Source organism: Diceros bicornis, chromosome 10 (assembly GCF_020826845.1).
Source record: "Diceros bicornis minor isolate mBicDic1 chromosome 10, mDicBic1.mat.cur, whole genome shotgun sequence".
In the NCBI taxonomy this organism is placed as follows: Eukaryota; Metazoa; Chordata; class Mammalia; order Perissodactyla; family Rhinocerotidae; genus Diceros; species Diceros bicornis.
Window position 1 is genome coordinate 48,478,365 of NC_080749.1, and position 14,167 is coordinate 48,492,531.

Here is a 14,167-nt window from a genome sequence, read left to right on the forward strand (position 1 = left end):
AAATGAGGAAACAGAGATGGATGAGTTTCATGACTTGTCCATCATCGTATAGCTAGTTAAGTGGTGAAAATAGATGCTAGCCAGGTTTGTCTAAATTCGGGTACCTTTAAACTACACCACAAAAGTGCTTATAAGATTTAAATTTTTTACACAACTGTAAATAATTGATACCTCAATATGGGCCACTTCAGAGATATCCAAAACCAATGGGCCTCCTGGGATAACTTAGCCACCAACTTGCATCACTGAGTAGCTGACAAGTAGATGTCAGGTGGGATTGTCTGGAAATTTTCTCTATGCAAATGTTATCAAAGTCAAATATTTCGTAAAATTTTATAAACTCGAAGGTGAGTAAGCATAGTGGACATTAATTTGGAAGGGAGGAGGTACTGCCTAGCACGGTGATCCTCTACATAGATTGAGAGAATTTGTTATTGTAGGAATCATGATGGGATACCTCCTGCAACAACAGTGGTAAGGACCAGATAATTCAGATAATGACTTTTCCAGGATCTCATGGATCTAAGAAGTGACCACACGACCCTGGCCAAACTAAACAAATGCATTAGCTCAAGATTTCTCATTTGGATTTAATGACACAAAATAAGAGGGGCAGTGGCGAACCCATTTTTGCAAGGGAAGCAGAAGCTTCCGCAGCAACTTTCAGCAGTTTGGGGAGTGATAGTAGCAATAGAGCCAGTAGCAGTGCCCAGTGCTATATTTTTTGGTGATCTGAGCTGAGGTATTATTGATGCCCACTGGACTGGTTCATCCATACAATATTGGCTGTGATCTTGGCTGCAACTTAGTTCACCCTCTCCTTTCCCTTCCCCTAATTTTTTTCTATGGATGCCCAGATTTAGGATTACTAAGAGGTGAGTTTTAATCTATCACATGGTTTCATTTCCCCAAGGCTGATTTGTTACTTTCATTAACCATAATTTGAAGCATTATTATAACCATAGAATCTACATTTAAAAAATTAGTAGTTTATTTCAAATCAGAGTGGAAAGATAGAAGTTATTCAATAATTGATACAAGGAAGTTTGTGGAAACTGCTTGTTTTTTCAGTACTTTCACCATTAGGGTGAGTGTTCTTTTCTGTCAGTTATTTTAAATCAAATTTAGACCTCATTTTCCATAAAGCTTTTGGAGTGTGAGAGAGAGCACAAATGCATTTGCTTTTACTTTTCCTTTACGGGCATGTGAAGTTTGGGAATTCTCTGATTTCTACTTATGCTGATGGTGTGAGTTTTGTATAGTTTTAATTGTTTTCCTTTTTGTACTGTAATGTTTACGGAGCATATAAGGGGAGGTTCAGAATTGGGCAATTCTCCTTATCCTTGGCTCCATACACTTCCTATATCCAACAAATTTTAGATAGGTCAATGACTTATAGGCAAAATAAAATTAAAATTCAAAAACCAAACAGTAAAACTCATAAAAGAAAGCATAAATGAATTAATTTATAATAATTTAAAATGAAAATCCTAGTTTAATGAAGCAAAGTGCTGGTTATGATGTGAGAAAATAAGCATTCATAAACTTTTTTTGGTAGTGTACATTGGTACAACTTTTCTAGATGGAAATCTGGCACTAGTTCTCTAAATTAAAATGTATACACCTTACTCTAGCAATTTGAGCAATAAGAACTTATCCCATGGGAACCCCTCAAACCAATTTATGTGCACAAGAATAGCTAAGAACAGAAGCTGTCAACATGTATCTCAGGTGCACCTGCTAAAAAAATATATATATAGTACATCCTTACAAGGAATGACTATTAATTTTTTGTGCTTCTGCAATCATATGGATTTTTTAAAGTACACGCATGTAGATTTATTTTAAAATAGAAATAGGCGTTAGCTAGGAAACGATGTGCTTCTTAATATCCTTATAAATTTTAAAAAAACAATTAGTAGTTGATTCCTAACCTTGTACATAGATCACGGGTTCTGACAGTGAGGTCTATAAGATCTGGATTGTATGGCTGACTGTCATACCATAGAGAGAATATGGATTATAGGATAATATCAGTTTAGAGATTAGGGGAGGGAGAGATAACGTTTTGTATTTTTTAGGTTTGAGGTGCATCTGAAATATCCCAAAGTAAAAATTCAGAGATTAATTGGAAATATGGATCTGGAGCTTAATAAAGACAATTAAACTGTATATGTATGTGTATATGTTTTATATATATACAAAAGTATATGTATACATATGAGAGTGTATATATATATGTATATACATATTGTATATGGTTATCTAGTTATATGGATATATAAATGGCTAAAATCAAGGGAGTGAAAAAGATCATGTGTATTTGCAAAATGTGTGCAATTCTTTATAGAATGATTTCAAGGACAGCCCATTGAAAAGCATATACCTATCATTTAGCATTGGTGATGAAAAAAATAATTTAGAAAGCAAATAATTTTATATATAACTACTAGTAAATGTTTTAAATCACATAGGTCAAATATTAATAAAGAATATCATAGTCAAAATATTGAAAGCACTTAAAGAAAAATACTATATTATATTAGGAAACAATGATAAGAACGATCATTGGCTTCTCGTCACAAAAAAACCCAGAAACCAGAAGACAATGTAACAATATCTTTAGAGTGTTGAAAGAAAAAAACAAAGGAAAGCTAGAACTCCACATAGAGCAAAAATATACTTCAAGAATGAAGACAAAATAAAGATATTTTCTGATGGAAATTTAGATCTTAAAAAAGGAATGAAGAGAAAGAGAAATGATAAATATGTGGGAAAATATTAAAAAAATAAAGCATAATTACCAAAACCTGGAAGTAGCCGAGGTGTCTAATAAGAGAATAGATAGAAAAATAAAAACTGTGGCATATTTATGTAATAGAACACAATTCAGCAACAAAAATGAACAAACTACTGATACACATAAAAATGACTAAGTCCAAAAACATTATGCTCAGTGAAAGAAGCCTTACACCAAAGATCACAGACTATATGATCCACTTTATATGAAGTGCTAGAACAGACAAAACTAATCTCTAGGAGTGGAGTAGGAACTGACTGGGAGGAATGAATTGACTGGGAGGAAATTTCTGGAGTGACGGTAATGTTCAATACCCTGTCAGGGGTTTGGAGCACCCAGATGTGTACATTTGTGAAAACCAATAGACTGGTATTCGTAATGCTTGTGCATTCTACTTTGTTTTACCTTATAAAAGCACATATACAAACATTGAGTTCTAGTTAACTATATAAATTATGAAGTATTTATGGGTGAGGCTTACTGGTGTTTGCAACTTATTTTGAAAGACATCAAAAAATAAGAATTGATGGATGATTTGAAGAATGCATGGATATGTGATAAAGTAAATATTATAAAATGACAGCTGAAGGCTCTAGGTGTTGAGTGTATGAGTGTTCATGTATAGTTCTGTGAACTTCTCTATATGGTTGCAAGATTTTATAACAAATATTTGAATAAAAGTTTGGAGCTAGATTGGATTAAAATCTGGGCTTTAGCACTTTCTAATCATGACCTTGAACAAGGCACTTAAGCTCTCCATGACTCAGTTTCCTCAGTTATAAAATGACACTAATAAGAGCACTTGTCTCATGGAATAATATAAGCACTGAATGAGTTAATAAATATAAAGCCTGCTGGGTAGTACACACTCAGTAAATACTAGCTGTTACTATGTTTAATCCTTTAAAGCACTGTATTATTGTCTTTGACCATCTTTTTAATTGAAATTACTGCCTTATTTCCTTGAATTTATAAAGAGAATAATGGAGAATATAATTTAATTTCTTACTGATAAATCAAAGTAATAATAATATTCAATGATAATAATCAACGTAATACTGTGACATCCTTAAATAATTTCTAAAACTCAAAGAGTTTTGCTTTTTACATTTTCTTCTGCTTTACTTAATTGTATCTCTTTTATCATCAGACTTTTAGATTTTATTCTTGCTGTTTTCAAGTTACTTGCTTCTATCTCCTTCCTCTTCAAACAATTGCCTCTAACTTGCGAGGCAGGGTATAACACCATAATAATAGGCCATGAGTAGCAACCCAAGATCTCCGATGAAAAAAAAAAAATCAACTATACTCTAAAAATTTTGGCTCTTCATAAACCTCCCTCCTCCCTATCTGCAAGTCCCATTATTTTCTTATCCTGAGATAGAGCTGGAAGGGTTGTGACTGATGAATGATGACTCCTAGGTAAATAAGGCAGAACATACTTGTCTTTAGATTCCCAGATTCTAATCAAGTTTACAAGAAGCTGATGATATTTTTTTTATTTTAAGTATAATTCGAAATATGTCACAATTGTTACCTGATGACTTAAAGTCCCAAGGGTAGAACTCTTTCTAGGTGGGAGGACTGATCGAAAAGCAGCCAGCTGGACAGACCTAACATCGGATAGAAAACAGCCATGTACTCCTGTGAACACACAAGCTCTAGTCTCCAAAACTGGCTCAGGCCACTCTGTGTACCTCATAACTAATTTATATTGTTGGATTCTGCTTGTATTCGCATCTCTTTACTCTAGTGTGGCTATCACTTTCTACATTCCACCTCTTTTTCTTGCTCCTGAGATTGTTTTACTCTTCCCTGACTTAAATGACTTGATTTATGGCTTTTGTCTTTACATTCTCTGCAATTGTTTTCTGCCCACAGCTCAGCTAGTTTTGGCTAAGGCTCCTCAATGTGTGTGCCTGACCTAGGATTGACCTAATCTGGGTCCCAGTTCTGGGCTGTTTCGTGACTTCAGATTTCCTGATTGCTCAGCTCTATCCTTCCTTAGTTCCCTTGTCCTAACCACTTCAGACACCTTGGAGCACATTACTGGAATGTGCTATCTGACAGAAAGAGTTGGAAACAAGTAAGTCTCTCCAAAACATAATCATATGTACTTATTTTTATTTATAATTCTATATTTTAACATTTTAATTTCAGATATATTTTAAAAAGTGAGCTACAATTTCTCTTTAAAAAATCATTCTTGTAGTTTGATATGTCATTTGGGTAATAAGTTTAACCATGGTGTTTGCTTTGGACATTCATTTATTTAGCAATTATTTCTGGAATGTATACTTGCTAAGTGCCAAGCACTGTGCCAGGCAGTAATGCTGGAAATATTAATAAAATATAACCACTGAATTTTAAGACAATGGGAGACAGACTTGTAAACAAATAAGAACCAAGACATCTTGATCATCTCTTGGTCATCTTGGTCATCTTAGTTTCAGAAACTTGGTCATCTCAGTTTCAAGAGCAACAGAGACTGAAATTAAAATCCTCTCCAACACTGGTGGACATGGATTCTACAGAGTGTTTGTCAAATTTTTCAATAATCTGAAAACAATTAGTGTCTCTCTTCTCGAGGGAGGGAGCAGTCTAGGACATATACAATAGGATTAGAAGTCCATAACCAGTGTCAGATAACAAAGTCTCCCCATCTGCATCTGGTTGCAAATTTACTAAGAACAATGAACAGAAGGAAAGCTTAGCGACAGTTGAAACACCAGGAAGGGATGCAGATCACTGATGACAGGATCCCAATGAGGGTCTCCTGCCTCACTAACAAATGCCATTATGACAGTGATAAAGGCAATAGAAAGTGAGGTTGCCAGGAACACAAAAGTAAAACTGATTCTGCTTTAAATATTCCTACTAGAACCTTCTAAGACAACAAAGGATTTGGTTCCCTACCAGTGAATCTGGGAAAGTGGTCTAACCCAACATTCTAAGGCACTCAATGTCCCCAATTTCTCCAGATGATCTCAAAACTTCTACTGTTTTATAAAATTGGCCTTTAGAATTTCTGAATTGTCCCTTGTTACTCCAACAAAATGAGCAAGTTGTAAAGGAGCCAAGATCTTTCTAGAATTGTACTTCTGGTGAACCCAGTCTGTCAGAGCCTTGACCAAAAATTCCTGGCCAGTGGCCATGTTGGGGCTCAACAAGTGAAAGAAAAGTACCCTTTGCCCCTTCTCAGAGGAATGGAAGGGGGCTCTGTCATGTAACCAGATTCTGTAACTTGCCTTCAGTTCTGAAGTCCTTGATGTAACTGGCTCCCCTGAGATGCAAGACCCGATCTCAATTTCTGGTTAAAAAAATCCAGAACTGGGACTCTCCCTGGAGCTCTTGGGGACCATTCACAACAACCTGACCTCCCTGAGCATCCTCTTAATTTGCAGTGAGACTGTTGGATTTCCTTGAACCTTCATTGTTGCCCAGCTTCTGACCAGTGGAACCAAGCTCATAGATCTACAAACTATGCCCTAAATCTGTGACCAGGTAAAAGAGTTCTGAACCAGTTATTATATAAGGCCAGCTGTAAACCTCTAGCACCTAGTCTGGCTACAGGTTAGCTTGAGATGGGTACAAGAACTTCAACAATGTACCAGACTCTGGGAGGCTGACTAGATATGACAGTGTTAAATTTGCAGTTCATGAATCCTACGGCCTCGGAGAGGATACAGAAGGTGAGAGGATGGTCGCTTCTGATCAACACCCTGGTACTGAGTGTTGTAGGGAAAGAAAATCCTCTTGGAGCATTTGATTTGAATTATACCAGCTCGTGATTGCATATTAGAAATCTCCTGATGATAATATTGAAAATCTAGGAGCCAGCAGCCCAACCCAGACAGATAATTTTCAGAGTATCTTGAGCCCCTCAAGATGAACCTAATGCAGCCTGCAAGACAGAAAGATTCCTTTGGCTGATAGCCAAGCTTCATCCAACCACCTTTATAAAGCAAGTAGAGACACCATTACACTTTCTTTGGTCATTTTTTTCTTGTCTGATATCCTAAGTATGAGAGACGAAGCATATACTGGAATTGCCGAGGCAATACCTGCTTTAGAACATCACTTCTCCAGAAGAGCAACGTTCTTTTCACCTCTTTGGGCACCTTCTCTCCCTCAACTCCAGAATTTTCCTCATTCTCTGGGTGCCTGTTTGGCAATGACCTTACCAGATGTTGCCCTTCTGCCACAGAGGTCCTGGTGCAAAAAAGTTCTAAAGTTTGAAATCAAAGAAATGCAACTGGGACATCCACCTTATCCTGTTGCTCCCAGTTTCCTTCGAGATAATGAGTCTATCTTTTTCCTTCCACTCTTTCGTCTTATTTCCAACCCATCCAATCTCATATTTAAGTAGTGTGACCAGAAGTCATGGGTTCTGGGGACAGTTTGGGTTTATGCCTGTTGTTCAGCACTAATTATTAATGGCATTCTCTTTCCTTTTCAAAAGCATCCTGAGTTGCCTGACAGGATGATGAATGATACGGTCACCCAACCAGCGAGCCAGTGTTTGGCCTCTCTGTAGCTTAATTCCCAGGGAAGAGGTTGTGTGAATAGCATTCTGTATCAGCAATTGCAGCTGCATCTTCTTGGTGATAATGGAGGACAGGGAAGAAAGAGGATGTCAGAAGTCAATGTTTTTCCTCTCTCCTTCTCCCACACCCTATTGCTTCCCCTGTCCTTCAGTTTGATTCCCAGAGCAGAGCCTACCAGTGATGCAGTCAGGCCGTGGAGAAAGATTTTGCACGTGTAGGAGGTGACTGCCTAGGATAGTCACAGCCTCCTCACTTTCATTTTTTCCCACCTTAGGGAACTGAAACCTCAGTATCTAAACAATCGACCTCTATGCTTTCTGGGAAGCTGGAGTTGATCCTAGGGATGAGAAATAGATGATAGATTTACTTCGCCAAAGAGAATTACAAAATGCTCCACTTTATACCAGCTAATATATATTTATTTATTCTCCTAATGTATTTACCAAAAAGATTTAGGGTAGTTTACAAGAATATAGGCCATAGAGCAAGATAAGATAAATTAAGAAAAATGAAGCAAAAAAAAAAAAATAGGACAATGGATCTGTAGAGTAAAGATAATATCCCAAATGCCAATTTCACTCTGACATGGCATAGGAAATAAAGGGCAAAATGACTTCTCACTTAGTTTCTAAACTATTTTGAAACAATTATGCTCTCTATCAGACATGGACAACGCATTAAGGCTATTGCACCAATGTCATTAAGATAAAAAAACAGAAACAAAAAAAATGTAATGATAGTAATAACAAGGCTGATACACAAGTTAACTTGGGACTAGAAGGTGCTGGACGCATAAGTGAAGGAGACAGAATTAACGTGATCATTAAATGGACTCTATATTGTTGAGAACGTAGGAACTACACCTGCTTTAGTGAAGGGACCAATTTAGATTGACATTTTTGTTCACTGGGGCCACTTGACTGCACTTCATAGATACATTACGGCTTATATTTCATCTTTCCCACAATCTGTGATGATTCACAGCTGAATTCTCAGATGCAGAGCTTTTTCCCCTAGAGCTATCATCTTTTTTTCTCTAGGGTTTAGAACTCATATGATATTAGAGGCATTGCTTTTTTTCTTGTTGAGGATATGAAAATATAATCATTGTCTTTCAGGAAGCAGAAGGCTATGAGAAAAGATGACAAACTCAGGAAATTCTGAGAGATATGGATGAGATTAAAACAATCATTAACTTTAACAGTAAAGCTCTAGAGACGTAATTGAGAGTCTTCTCAACAGATGCGACTTTTGGCAGGCTGGGATACGAAGCAATGGGCACCCTCACACAATTCAGGTGAGAGTGTAAATCAGTGTATTTTTTTCCTGAGGTACTGCTTGGCAACAGTTTCTAAAATAAAGGTTGCATGTACTCTTTGACCCATCAAGTGAACTGCCCTGAATATTCTTGCTGAAGTTTGAGAAGTCAGGTTTGCAAAGATGTTAATCACAACATACTTTCAATTTCAAAGACTGGAAAAAATCAAAGTGTCCACCCTAAGTACCATAAATTCCAGTATTTCGCTAGCGTGGAACACTAGTAATAATGAGGAATGAGACAGATGATAGATCTGTGTTCATATGGAAAGATTCCCCAAATAAATTATTTAGTGAAAAATGTAATGGTGAGAATGGCTTGCACTGTTTACCTTTGAATACAATATTTTATAAGTATTATATACATAACGTTATATATGCTGGCACATGCATAATGTTTTGCCTGTGGAAGGAAGTAAACTGCTGTATCTATGTAGAGACTGAAGAGGAGTCAGAGGATGCTGTTGCTTTCTGGTTAATATTTCTATACTATTTGAACATAATTTACCATGTATATGTATTACTGAAATCCAGAAATGGGAACTTTACACACTGAAGGCTTGGCAGTAAAGGACAGATATACCAGAATGGTACCAATTCACCTGGAATTTTCCAGCTGTCTGTTCCACTTGACTTCAACCTACTTGGTTTTCTGCTTTGGCATTATTTTTCCACTTGAGCTGCTTACTTCCTGTTTAGCTTTGATTATCTGGCTCCTACACTTTTACTTCTCCCTGGCAGACAGTTTGTCTCATCTGGCTTAATTGACTTTTTCTCCTTTGTCCCTGGACCTAGATTCTGCCTGGAGCTGTGTTCTACTCTCAGGTCAGCCTATTTGGGCTTCAATACATCCACTTAATTCTGGACTCAACTCCCTCACTCTGACAATTTCAGCCAACACATTCCTGTAATATGTTATCTCGCAGAGAAAAATTGTAAATAACTAACTTTCTCAAAAACGTAAGTAAGCATTGCCATTTTGTTTTGATTATATTTCTTAAGAATTTTAATCCAGGCATTCTTCTGGATTCAAAAACTAGAAACACAGCATTGTAAATAAACAAGCACCAGCAAAAATTCAAAGGGACGCGTCCCATCTCTTCTCTTTTGAGAACTGAACTCTCCCCAAAATCTGGTAAACATGGATCCTAGTGATAGTTCATTAAAATAATTAGGAGCTGAGGTCTCTGCAAGTGTCTTCTTTCCAGTGAGGAAGAGTGCAGGTCACACACATTCAGAGAGGTACAACTTATATTGAAGAGAAGAAATCTGGACAAAGTGTCATATGACAAAGCCTTAGCACCTGGTCTCAAATTCACTTACAAGAATGAGCCCAAGGGAAGCCCAGTGGATGTCTGAATGCCTTGAGGGGACGCAGGACAGTATGTCTCTGTGGGGGATGGAGTCTCACCAGGAAAAGCCATTATGATCGGTGAGGCAATGAGGGCAGGGAAGGGTTCCAGGACCATGAAGGAAAGCTGCCTCGGTTTTAAGTATGCCCACTTGAGCTTCTCTATGGCACCCTCATGGTTCACTAGCAGGGGCCCTTGTTTCTATGGATATAAGAACAACTTCCAAGCTGTGGCTGTCCAGCCCACCAAAACAAGCATGTTGGGGGAAGGCTAGAATCTTTCCAGAACTAACTGTTCTTGTGACCCTAGTGAGTCAGACCCCTGACCAGAAGAATCCAGCCAGAGGCCATTTAAGACCTCAAGAAGGAGGAATGTATTCTTGCCCCTGCTACAGTAATATGAAGGAGAGCTTGTTATGAGTGTAACTTCTATACTCATCAGCAACGGCGAGACCTTAGATGCCACTTGGTCTGCAGAATACAAAATTTAAAAAAAATTCCAGAACTGGCACATTCACTGGAACCCTGGAGGCTTCTTAGAACTGGCTATTTACCTCTCCTCCTGATCACTCTGAAAGAGCCTGCTTTCCCAGGATCTACTCCAACCCCGCAAAACTACTCTAGCCTTTCAAATGTGGAACCCAACATATAGATACCCAATCCCTTCTCAAACTGGAGGGCAACTAGAGAGGAGCCTTGAAACATATTAGGGCGAGACTAGATATGGATCTGAGCCAAAGTTATAGCCTGTAATCAGGTGCTTAGACCGTGCAGCCTCTGCAAGAATTCAGAGAATGAGAGCCTGGTGGACCAGGACCCTCACTCTGGCCTCTAAAGCAGAAGGGAAGGAATATTCCACTGAACACCACATAGTCAGCCAGGGATTATGGCCCTCAAATTGGCATCCTCTGATGTTCTAGTTTAAAACTAGATGCCCTGTCCTAATCTCAGACTTTTAAAATCAGAAGTTCCCTGAGTGGGGCCCCAGCTTCAGCATTTTTGTCAAGCTCTTGTTTGACGCTGATACAGTCAGTCTGGCACCCGGCTGCCACCACAAGCAAATCTGTCCACAGAGCAGGTTATCCTCAGCCAGCAACAGGCTGAGTCCACCCAGTCAGGAATACTGTGCATACAACAGGAATATCTGTTTGCCAGACAAATGGGGGATCCCCCACCAGGATGGAGCATAACCAGAATAAGCCTGGTTTATAAATAGCAACGATTGAACAAATACATGGAAATCATGATCCCAGCTGGGCCAAGAGATACGGATCAGCTGAAAAACATCCCTTGAAGCCCTGGGATGAGAACTTTCTCTTCAGCCTTAAAAGTTCCCTCTTTCAGTGTTGCAGAGGTGAGACCTTGCTTGCCTGGCCTTGGTTAAGCTACACTACTAGAAGAGAAGGGGACCAACTCAGGGAAAAATGAGATCTGTCTATACAAGTTGGTGTCATATGATGGTGAGTGACTGTGCATTGCCGATAGCTAGTCAGGGTGGGCAGGGTTTACAGACATCCCCTCACGACTGTTGAATCCTGATATTGGTTAGTGGAAATAATGGGTCCAGATCCCAGAAATCAGGAATATCTCTTTTATGCTAATGCTCCCACCATAAACTTTCAATAGAGAGTCTATGGTGGTAGGTGTAAGGTTGTGGCTCAGTCTCTGACTACCCCAGTTGTGGTACAGAGCCTGTCATAATGAGATCTAAGGCTGGGGCATATTAGGATTCTTCATCCCTAAGTAAGGGATTGAGCAAAATCCTGTTATTTCCATTACAGTATGCTTTAGATCTGTGTTCATCCTACCTGGACAAAATTAATGGGAGTGTATATCATTACCCTCCCAGAGCGTCTCCCACAAGAGGCTGTGAGACAGAATGCCCAGTTCTGGCAGCAGGTCCTGGGGCCTGCCCATGTCATCTGGGATCCATTGGTCCCTTTTCCTGAGCCTACGTCCATTTTTAGTCTTTTCTCTTATTGTTTTAAACACCTCGACGGGAAAGAAGGAGCTCACAGTACCTCTCACCTGAGTTCAGGATTTTAGTGAATCTCAGCAGTCAAGAGAAGAGTGTTTATCTCTAAACATTGATTTCTCCTTTATTAATTAATGGACCAAATAAATTCAGCAATATCCAATATACTTGATGGTTTCATCCCAAGGAAGTAAGACCACATATCTGAAACAAAATTTAAAGCTAAAAAGAGAAAGAGGGTAAAGTATATTTTGAGAATATTCAAAGGTGTTTAAATATAAATGGTTAGCCAAAGCATACAATTTTTCAAGGATGGAGGCTCACAGGTTAGAATATACTTTAAACTGTACAGGTGGCAAGAGATCATGACCTGGATTTGAATTTCATTTCCTCTAGTGCATTCTAGCAAGGGTTGTCAAAGCTCCTTTTATTCTTATATTGAACTAGACTTAAAGTGAGAGCTAGAATAGTGAAGTGGATAAAAACAGAACAATTCCTTATACAAGCAACAGTTACACATGATATTACCTTCACTTAACCCTTCATGTAATCTGTGATTTAGTCCTTACAGGATATGTAAATTTTTTGTGTCATTTACATAAAAGAAAAATAAAGCTTAATCAAAAGTTAAATAACTTGCTTCGTTTTCGCAAAAATGGAAATCAAGTTTTATCATTCTAAATCCCAAAATCTTCTTCATTGGACTTCCAGCTCATCATTGATTAGCCAGGTAACCTCATCAAATGATTCCTATGGGCCTTATCTTCTTTATTTGTAAAACTAGCAGCCGGATTATAAAAATTTTAATTATGGCTGGTCAACGCAGATATGGTGCCCAGAACTCTGTTTATTACAGGTCCCAGCTTCCTTTTATTTTGCCATAATCTACTCTCCTGAACGATAGCCAGGAAGAAAAATATCCACAAAAAGCACCTGCCAAACTCCTCCACATTTCAAGAGATTTTTCTTGCCAATATCCAAACCTGACTCCAACATTTTCATTAATGAAGGGAGCCCATCATTCCACATGTATTCATCATTTCTCCTACTTTGATGGATAGCCTACGTATTGGAGGCAACATATAACCAGAGTCACAATGAACACATCATCACGTCTAAAAGAAAACCTCCAGAAGGTATGCATTTTACAGAGCTAAACAATGCAAAAACAAAAACAAAAAACCTGTTGATCCAAACAATCCCAGAATGTCTATACATTTAAACTGGGCACATCATTTCCCATCACATCTGTGCCTCTAATTTTACACTGCCAATGCTTACATGAAAAGCACCAACTTTGAAATCACTAAGTTACTTAGGATAAAAGATGAGAGTCCTTAGAAGTATACTCCATCCTGCATGAGCTTTTATTCTTTTTGGTCTATCATAGTGTCCTGAAACCTAAAAGTCATTGTCATATAGGATTTCTAGACATTTTACACTAACAGAGCATCTTGGCTTCAGAAGCTTACCTGCTGCGATGAGAAAAACCACCACAGGTTCAGTGCAGAACACACACCCACAAACCACTGCTGCTCTTGAAGTAGTTCTCTTGATTGATGTCTAGAATCTCAGTCTCCTGCTGGGGACGGTAAGGGTGTCTATGGAGTGGGGCTGGCAAGGGCGGGTGGGAAAGGCTGGCAGCAGATGGTGGCTATCCCCATCCTGGGACTGGGCACACAGCAAGAAAAAGGCACTTACTTGCTACCATGTAACCGGTCTCCACCAGCACCTGAGGGAACTCAGAGAAGCTGGACTCTTTAGAGCCCTTTTCTCCTTCTGGGTTTCTCTTTCTTCCCGGATCTCTCTGGTTTCCTGAGCTCTGGTTGCTTAGGAGGTGTTGCTAGGCTGGCGTCTGCACTCACCAACTGATGCCACCCAGGCCACCACGGCTCCGCTGTAAACGGGCCGCACTGAATTGCCAGCTGGAAACCAAGTCTCCGGGGCGGCCTCCCAGCCACTGACCCAGAGACCCCTCCTGCCCAGACGCGCAGTGGAGCCGCGCCCGCCGCCTGGAAGCTGTTTTTGTGCCCTCCCCACTCCTCTCTCCCCTCTCCCACGCCGCCTTCTCCCCCGCCCTCATCCCTGGCCCAGTGTGCGGCCTGAGCATCCAGACCGGGCGTGGGCGGGGTGATGCTGACAGAGACCTGCAGGCACCGCTGCAGCCGCAGGAACAG

General features: G+C 39.2%; 1 protein-coding gene across 2 annotated transcripts in view; it reads right to left on the reverse strand.

Moving 5' to 3' along the window:
- SCN7A (sodium voltage-gated channel alpha subunit 7) overlaps window positions 1-13,915 on the reverse strand; it is an 80,488-nt gene extending 66,573 nt beyond the window's left edge. For both annotated transcript variants that reach the window (XM_058549176.1, XM_058549175.1), the window contains exons 1-2: window positions 13,692-13,915; window positions 13,463-13,572 (exon numbers count right to left, since the gene is read on the reverse strand). The gene's annotated coding sequence lies outside the window, so the exon portion shown is untranslated. The remainder of the gene's footprint in view (window positions 1-13,462; window positions 13,573-13,691) is intronic.
- Between the last annotated feature and the right edge of the window lie 252 nt (window positions 13,916-14,167).